Source organism: Canis lupus, chromosome 1 (genome assembly GCF_011100685.1).
Source record: "Canis lupus familiaris isolate Mischka breed German Shepherd chromosome 1, alternate assembly UU_Cfam_GSD_1.0, whole genome shotgun sequence".
NCBI lineage: Eukaryota > Metazoa > Chordata > Mammalia > Carnivora > Canidae > Canis > Canis lupus.
In genome coordinates this window covers 109,834,100-109,843,448 of record NC_049222.1, presented here as the reverse complement: position 1 = coordinate 109,843,448, position 9,349 = coordinate 109,834,100, and the positions used below count along the sequence as shown (strand labels likewise).

The following is a 9,349-nucleotide window of genomic DNA, read 5'->3' as shown; positions in this document are numbered from 1 at the left end:
ATGCTGCCAAAGACCAGAGGCAGGATTTAAATGCCGATTTTCTGCCTCCAGAGCAGGAACAGCTATTCCCACTCTGCCTCTCAACTGAGGAATTTAGCGAGTGGGCAAGGACTTGTCATCTCTTTGGAGTTAGGCCTGCAGAGTGATATGTAGCTAGTGGGCCGGTCGCCAGGCCCAGCTAGGATCTGGGTTCTGGCACCGGGTCTGGCACACACCAGGGCAGGCTCTCCTCTCTGCCTGGAACCTTATGTCCACCTCTAGCTCTCTCCCTCCCATGACCACGGGAGGATGGGTGTGGGGGGACTTCTAAAGGGCGAGTCTGCCAAAGGGTGCCAGCGTGGAAGAGAACAGATCTGACAGGCCCAGACTGGCCTCATGTGCATCATTCAAGCTCCTGAAGCCAGCTCTGCCTGAAGCCAGCCAACAGGACAATTTTTCACTCCGCTGAGTTCATCAATTCCGATGTTGCTGAAGACAGTTACAGGAAGGATTTCGGTCACCTGAAATAGAAAGGAAGCGAGCAGATCCAGGTGTGTGTGTGGGGGGGAGTTAGTCTGGTGATGGGGCCCTGGGAGTAAGTTCCTGGAGGAGGGCAAGGTAGGAGCAAACACGAGTGGGTGGGAACATGGCCCGTTTCAGGGGACAGCAGATTGTGAAGTGGCTGGTATGTGACTTTTTTTTTTTTTTTTTTGAGGGATCATGGTGCCACTTTTGGTAGCAAGACAAAGGGACCACCTGAGTCAGACTCAGACTTTGACACCCGAGGCCACCACTGAAGGATCTGGGCCTTGGGAGAATCTTGGGGGGTCGGTGGGGAAGGGGCATCAAAGAGCTTAAACAGCAGAACAGCACAGCGAAGTTCACATCTTCAGAAGTCTTTGCACTCTGACCCATTTGCTAGTGGGTGTGGAAATTGGTACAGCCTTCATGGAGAGGCATTAGGCAACAGTCATTAACGTTAGAACTCCCACACCTCTTGCTTTGTTCAAAGAACACAGAAGTTCTTTTTGAGGGGATTTATTATATGGCTACAGCCGCACACACGTGGGAAATCACTGATGTTGTTTGCGTTAGCCTGACACTAGAAACCAGCTAAGGGCCCAGCAGGAAGAGGAAGAGGACAGCAAAATCTCTCACGGCCCATCCATGCAACAAGAAACACTACACAGCCTTACAGGGAGAAAAAAATAACACAAGTAAAAAGAGCCAAATCTCTATGCGTTACAGGGGTGTGTGTGCTGGTAAATATTTAACCACCAGCTCTTTGGGGGAGGAGACAGCCCTGATTTGTAGTGTTGGCCAGTGTCTGTGGTGTAACTACTCCCACCAGGATGGATTTTAAGCCACCAGTTGACACTGTTGAATTGCAACATTGTTGAATGCAGAATATAGAAAAAAAAAAAAAAAAAACAGCCCACCATTAGGTAGTGTTTCTACCAGGCCGAAGAAATAGGTGTAAGGAACCCCTGGAGAAGAGCTAGTGGTTAAATGTAGTACAAGAATTAAGAAGTGATCTTTTCTTCTTTTTTTTTTTTTTTTTTAAGATTTTATTTAGGGACGCCTGGGTGGCTCAGTGGTTGAGTGTCTGCCTTCAGCTCAGGGCGTGATCCTGGAGTCCCGGGCTCCCTGCATGGAGCCTGCTTCTGTCTCTGCCTCTCTGTTTCTGTATCTCTCATGGATAAATGAATAAAATATTTTTAAAGACAGAGGCAGAGACACAGGCAGAAGGAGAAGCAGGCTCCACTCAGGGAGCCCGATGCGGAACTCGATCCCGGGACCCTGGGATCATGCCTTAAGCCAAAGGCAGACACTCAACTGCTGAGCCACCCAGGCGTCCCTGCAAGCGATAAATTTTGACTACTTGCCATCTTTGTGTTTAATGATTTATTTTACTGTAAGTGTGTATAATTTCATTTTTAGTAATGGCCACGTGTAACAGCTGAATTGCAAAATCCCCGAAAGTTTAGCAATCAGCTCTCACAAACTGTTACAAGCCACCCCTCTCACACCAGTGAGACAGCTCCCAGATGAGAAAGCAAAAGCCAACTTTTGGACATGTCTCTAAAAGCTTGGGTCTAGGGCCCACTGTTCTCACACACTCCTCTTCAGCTTCACTGCTCCTTCCTGGATTGGGAGCATTTCAGAGCCTCTCCTACCTCATGGCCTTTGCACTTGCTGTTCCCTCTGCTGTTTGCACCCAGGCCCCCAGATAATCATGTGACGCACTTCCTTAGCTCCTTTGGGGCTTTGCTCAAATATCATCTTTTACTGGGGCCTCCTCTGACCACTTTGAAAAAAAAAAAAAAAACCCGCTTCCTCAATATTCCACCTTCTTTGCCTGCTTTATGGGGTTTTTTTGTTTTGTTTTGTTTTAAGATTTTGTTTATTTACTTGAGAGAGAGAACACAAGCAGGGGGAACAGCAGAGGAAGTAGGGAGCCCGATATGGGCTCAATCCCAAGGCCTTAAGATCATGACTTGAGCAAAAGGCAGGCACTTAAACAACTGAGCCACCCAGGCCCCCCCACCTGCTTAATGTTTTATCAAAAGCACTTACCATGCATTCAACCTACTATGTAATGTTAAAATGTACTTATTTTATGTATCTGTCTATCTCCCCCCTAGAATGTCAGCTCCAAGAGGGCAGAGAATTGTGTCTGTTTTCTTTTCTGCTGTATCCCCAGGGCTGAGAATGCTGCCGGGCATACAGGTAGGTGCTCAACAAAAATGTGTTGAATAAATGAATATACTCTTTTTTTTTTTTTTTTAAGATTTCTTTATTTATTCATGGGAGACACAGACTGAGAGAGAGAGGCAGAGACATAGACAAAGGGAGAAGCAGGCTCCTTGCACAGAGCCCGATGCAGGTCTTGATCCCAGATCCCAGGATCACGACCTGAGCCAAAGGCGGGCACCCAACCGCTGAGCCTCCGAGGCGTCCCGCATATATTCTTTTTTTAAAAGTAGGCTCTATACGGAACGTGGGGCTTGAACTCACAACCCTGAGATCAAGAGTCACAAGCTCCATCGGCTGAGCCGTCCAGGCATCCCTGAATATACTCTTAAATTTTTTTTAAGATTTTATTTATTTATTCATGAGAGAGAGAGAGAGAGAGAGAGAGAGAGAGGCAGAGACACAGGCAGAGAGAGAAGCAGGCTCCATGCAGGAAGCCCGACATGGGACTCGATCCCGAGTCTCCAGGATCAGGCTCTGGGCTGAAGGCGGCACTAAACCACTGAGCCACCTGGGCTGCCCTATACTCTTAAATTAAAAAAAAAAAAAAAAAAAAAAGTGCAGAATCATGTGAATAACCTGAGGAACACTTCGCCATCTGTGCTTCCAGATGATAGACTATCTCCGGGGGAAAACCCAAGAAACTGGTGGCCCCCGTGCCTCCTTTGAGGGGCCCCAGGGGGGCAGGAAGAAGGAAGGCTTTCACTGTGTCCCCTCCTGTGCTTTTAGAAGTCCATGCCATGTGCCTTTAATTACCTATTAATATTTTTTTCAAGTGTTCTATAAAAAGTCCTGCCTCAGGCTGCTGTGGCGAGCAGGGTCTGGAGGAGGGTGAGGAGGCCGGGGCAGTGACCCGAGCACAGGGACTGGACAGGGCTGCCAAGGCATCATGGTCTGTTCCAAAAGGTCCCGCCATGGAATGTTCTGCACGAAGCCCTTAGAGGCTCTGGGAGGCGAGGCCTAACCCTCAGACCCAGCCCTCCGGCCTGGACTCCCCAAGCCACCAACAGAGATCTCCCAAAAGGCCCTTTGGCCACCTCCGTCCCTACACAGAAGGATCCTGACATGATCCCGCCACCCCCAACTGTCCAGTGGCTCAAAGCTCTGGATCCTTCATACCCCATCTGGAAGGGGAGGAGCGGACTCACATCCCTTCCTACTCCTCGGTACTCCTCCTTCCCTCTGACATTCCTCCCTCCTTTGCTCTTTCCTCCCCAGGGCCTGTGAAACGCCCCCAGCGCCCTCTCTGTTCCACGCCTTTGCCCATGCTGTTCCCTCTGCCTGGAACTCCCACCCCCCACTGCTTCACCAGACCGAGGTTTATCCGGGAGACATTGGCTTCCCTCCTTCACAGAACAAAGATTTGACGGGCATCAGCTCTTTGTCCGGCACCCTGCAAGGGACTAGGGCGCAGGAGCTGAGGGGAGGCTACATCCTAGCTGGCAAGGCAGAAAATGAAGGAGTCAACAGAAAGTAAAACAGGGGAATTTCATTTTATTTTATTTTATTATTATTATTTTTAAAGATTTTATTTATTTCCTCATAGAGACAGAGAGAGAGAGGCAGAGACACAGGCAGAGGGAGAAACAGGCCCCATGCAGAGAGCCTGACGTGGGACTCGATCCAGGGTCTCCAGGATCACGCCCTGGGCTGCAGGCGCCACCGGGGCTACCCCTATTTTATTATTTTTTAAAGATTTATTTATTCCTGAGAGACACACACACAGAGAGACAGAAACACAGGCAGAGAAAGAAGCAGACTTTCTGCAGGGAGCCCTATATGGGACTTGATCCCAGGACCCCGGGACCACCACCTGAGCCAAAGGCAGATGCTCAACCACTGAGCCACCCAGCCCCCGAAAGGGGAATTTTAAAGAACAGTTATATGCTGCAAGAACAGTATGTCTGCAGTCTGACTGGGGAGGAGCCCTCCAAGTGAGGAAGCAAAGAGAAGAGAGAAGCAGGCGGGAGGAACACCAAGTACAATGGTTCAGGCTGCACACGAGCTCAGAGAGTTCAGGAATCAGAAAGGAGGCCAGTGCAGCTGGATTTAAGGGAATGAGGGAAAGTGTCACCAGCTGCAGCCAAAAAGATAGGTCTCCATGGATGTCATAGACTCCTCAAGGAGTTTGGTATTCCCTCCTCCGGGAAGCCCTCCTTGACTGCATCAGGCACCCCCACCCCTGCTTCCAACCCTGTTCATTCTAGGACTGTCACTTCCTAGTCACTGGCCTGCCACTGCAATGCCAGGGCAGGACAGGTCACTACTGTGTCCCCAACACTGGGGACACAATAGGTGCTTAGTAAATGCCCCGGGGGGTTACCTTCTCTGCCTCCCAGTCTCCTCTGAGTATTGCCACATCCTGACCCAGCCCTGCATTCCTGAGCTGCCCATCGGGCTACTTTCTTTCATCCCATCCTCAAAGGCTCATCTGGGGAGGGTTCCCAGCTCTAGTGGCCTCTCACAGGGGCTGCAGGCCTGAGGTGAAGGCTCTGAAGTGGTCAGATCAAACACTTGTAGGGCTGGCCTTGGGCTGGGCCAGCGTGGGGAGGCTCAGAGGAGATGGAGGTTCCGAGGCATGGGTGTTCAGGGGAGGAGGATGGACGGGGGATGGGCAGGGTGAGCCCCCATCATCATGACAACACGTGACTTTCAGCTGCTGACTCATTTTGTGCCAGATGCTGGACTAATCTTTAAAAATAATATAATTTGGGATCCCTGGGTGGCGCAGGGGTTTGGCGCCTGCCTTTGGCCCAGGGCGCGATCCTGGAGACCCGGGATCGAATCCTACGTCGGGGTCCGGGTGCATGGAGCCTGCTTCTCCCTCTGCCTGTCTCTGCCTCTCTCTCTCTCTCTCTCTCTGTGTGACTATCATAAATAAAAAAAAATTTTTTTAAATAATATAATTTATTTATTTAAATGAGTAAGATGTAGTCAGAGTGCATCACTCAGATGACTCAAAGGCCTATAGGGAAAAGTAAGTATTTCTATTTTTTTGTTTTATTTTATTTTGAAAGATTTAGTTATTTATTGGGGGGGGTAGGGACAGAGGGAGAGAGAGAATCTCAAGCGGACTCCCCACTGAGTGCAGAGCCTGACCTGGGGCTCTATTTCAGGACTCTGAGAGCATGACCCCGAGATCGAGATTGAGATCGTAACCCGAGCTGAAATCAAGAACCAGACACTTAACCAACTGAGCCACCCAGGTGCCTCTCTATTTTACAATTTTAAAGGGGTGGGAAAAAGCACCTCTCACATTGGGTGCGAGCAGCTCACATTTTTAAAGACTGTATATCTGCTGCCCACACAGTTCTCCTTCCTGGAGGCAACTGTTGTTACCAGTCTTCCTGGAAATACTTGCTTAAAAAGGGCACCTGGGTGGCTTAGTGGTTGAGGGTCTGCCTTTGGCTCAGGTCGTGATCCTGGGGTCCTGGGATTGAGTCCTGTGTCGGGCTCCCTGCAGGGAGCCTGCTTCTCCCTCTGCCTGTGTCTCTGCCTCTCTCTGTCTGTCTCTCATGAATAAATAAACAAAATCTTTAAAAGCAATATTTGCTAAAAAAAATTTTCACTAGGTACCTTCAATGCCAGGCACTGTTCTAAGGACTAAGGATATAACGGTGAGCAACAGATGGGGACTGGGGACTCCGTATTTTTTATAGTAAGGTCAGAGAAGATCAAACAGCAGTTTTGTGCTGGTGGGGTTGATCCAGATTCCTAGATTTCAGAGGAGAAACAGGAGAGAAAGGCTGGAATGCTTTCCACACCTAGGCAACATGGGAAGAGTCCCCAGGCTCAAGAGCATAGTTCACATTAGTAAGGAAGGTGTGTTTTCCAAAGACAGCCACAACAATCTCTCCCAGCCCACAGGCTCTCACAGTGTGACCTTGGCATTCCTCCCATTGGGTATGTTTTGTGTGAGGGTACATTCCCTGCCTCTTGAACCTCAATCAGTAGAACATGCAACTTTGAACAAAATGTTGTGACTGTGTGGACCAATAAAGCACAATGGAGGTGAGGCTTCCAAGGCTCATCATCAGTGTCAGGCACTTCCCACTTCCTGTTAGGGGACTTGCTCTTGGAACCCAGCCACCATGCTCTGATCAAGTAGCCTACTCAGAGAGATCCCATAAAGGTACTCTCGCTGTCAGCTCAGCTGACATCCCAGCCAGCAACTGCCAGCACCAACTGCTGGACAGGAATGAAGACTCCTCCAGCAGATCCCAGCTCCCAGCCTGGAGTCACCCCCCCCCCCCCCCGCCGCTGTCCTTGCTGTGCCTTATTCAAATGCCTGTCCTATGGAATCCATGGATATAATACAGGAGTGTTTAACACTGCTAAGTTTGGGGGTTGTTTGTTACACAGCAGTAGCAGATAACTGGTACACCAAGTAAGAGGAGGAAAGAGGTAGATGGGTGGTGGGGGTCTGGGGAAGTTTTCTTCTGGTGGGTTCTCTTCTTTCAGTGATAGAGGAAGCAACGTCGCCACTGAGAGTGGGTAAGAAGGGAGGAGATGTAGGAGTTCAAGTTGTCTAGGAAACAACTCTAGTCCATCCATGAATGAATGGATAAACCAAATGTGGTATATCCACGCAATGGGACATTTCTCAGCCTCTATCTTTCCACGCCTCCATCAAGCTGGCATGAATGTCCTGGCCGACGCTCTCAAATGCTCAAGAGCATTAACAATGCCAACAAGAGAGGCACCTGCCAAGTTCTTATTAGGCCACGCTCCAAAGTTATTTTCCAGCTTCTAATTGCGATGATGAAGCCTGATTACACTGAAATCGCTGATGATCACGGAGCTGGGGAAATTGCAGTGAAGCTTACAGACCCATCTCATTAGCTTGGTTTCATCGCACTGACAACCACAGCTGGCATCGTGGACCAAGAGAAAGTAGGGCAAAAACATGCAGGAAGGATAGTCCTGGGAGTTTTTTTTTTCTGGGGATGGAATACATACATACAAATAAAATACCTTAATGGGGGAAAAAAGTCAAATGAAATTCTGACACATTGTATGACATGGATGAATCTTGAAAGCACATGCTGGGGATCCCTGGGTGGCTCAGCAGTTTAGCGCCTACCTTCAGCCCAGGGTGTGATCCTGGAGACCCGAGATCGAGTCCCACATGGAGTCCCTGCGTGGAGCCTGCTTCTGTCTCTGCCTCTCTCTCTCTCTCTCTGTGTCTTCATGAATAAATAAATAAAATCAGAAAGAAAGAAAGAAAGAAAGAAAGAAAGAAAGAAAGAAAGAAAGAAAGAAAGAAAGAAAGAAAGAATCATGCTAAGTGAGAGAAACCAGACACCAGAGGCTAAGTATTGTATGGTTCCACGTACGTGAACTACCCAGAATAGACAAACCTGTAGAGACCGAACAATAGTAGGGATGGTTGCACAGCATTGTGAACATGCTTCATGACTTTGAATTTTACACTTTTCAATGGTTAAAGTGATAAATTTTATGTTTGTTTGTTTTTTTGTTTTTTTGGTAACTTCTATACCCAACATGGGGCTTGAACTCATGACCTCAAGAGCAAGAGTTGCATGATCTACCAAAGGAGCCAACCAGGAGCCCCTACATTATATGTCTTTTACCGCAATTTGGAAACATTTTAGGAGTTTTGGAAGAGCAAAGGGACTAAGGCCAGACAACGTTAGAGCCACCTCGAGGTCCAAGGTTTGTTGTTGTTTAAAGATTTTATTTATTTAGGGATCCCTGGGTGGCGCAGCGGTTTGGCGCCTGCCTTTGGCCCAGGGCGCGATCCTGGAGACCCGGTATCGAATCCCATGTCGGGCTCCCGGTGCATGGAGCCTGCTTCTCCCTCTGCCTGTGTCTCTGCCTCTCTCTCTCTCTCTCTCTCTCTGTGACTATCATAAAAATTAAGATTTTATTTATTTATTCATGAAAGACACACAGAGAGAGGCAAAGACATAGGCAGAGGGAGAAGCAGGCTCCCTCCCGGCAAGGAGCCCAATGCAGGACTCCATCCCGAATCCTGGGATCACGCCCCGAGCCTAAGGCAGACCCTCAACCGCTGAGCCACCCAGGCGTCCCTTGGGTCCAAGGTTTGGAAGTTAATGTGAGACCTGGTGTCGTGGTTCTAGATTTTTCTCCAGCCGATCAGCAGAGCAGTTGCAGCCCACGGTAGGCAGATAGCTGGGTGTCTTTCCTATGAGACTAGTGAGTGAGAGGGAGCAAGGGAGTTGAGGGGGGGGACACTGGTTGGCCACAGGCCCTAAGCTGGGTGAGGGCTGGGTGGTCATGAAGGGGCTCAAGTTGGGGCAAAGCAGTCAGGATGATGCAATGGAGGTTCTGGTGAGATTGAAGGAGTTGGGACACTGGATGAAGCGAGACGGAAAGGTCCAAATGGGGGTGCTGGTGTGGGCTGCTAGAAATCAGAATGGTTGAAGAAGCATATGGTTGTCAGTTGTGACAGGTGTCTGCTCTGGCCACAGGATAGAGGGGGGAATGAGGGGTCTGGATGGAAGGCAAGGTCTTTGGAAGAGATGAGGTCAAGGCACTGAGGAGCCAGTGCACTGCAACAGCCATCTCTGTGCATTTTGAATTCAGGACAGGAAGAGTGACAGAAGCCAGAGGACTAAGGGCCAAGGAGCTG

General features: G+C 49.2%; 1 long non-coding RNA gene across 1 annotated transcript; it reads left to right on the top strand.

The window, feature by feature from the left end:
- Positions 1 to 8,406, top strand: LOC111090832. The gene is made up of 3 exons (XR_005354556.1): positions 1 to 530; positions 2,625 to 2,709; positions 8,265 to 8,406. It is a non-coding gene; the product is annotated as an uncharacterized LOC111090832 (long non-coding RNA).
- The last annotated feature ends 943 nt before the right edge of the window (positions 8,407 to 9,349 follow it).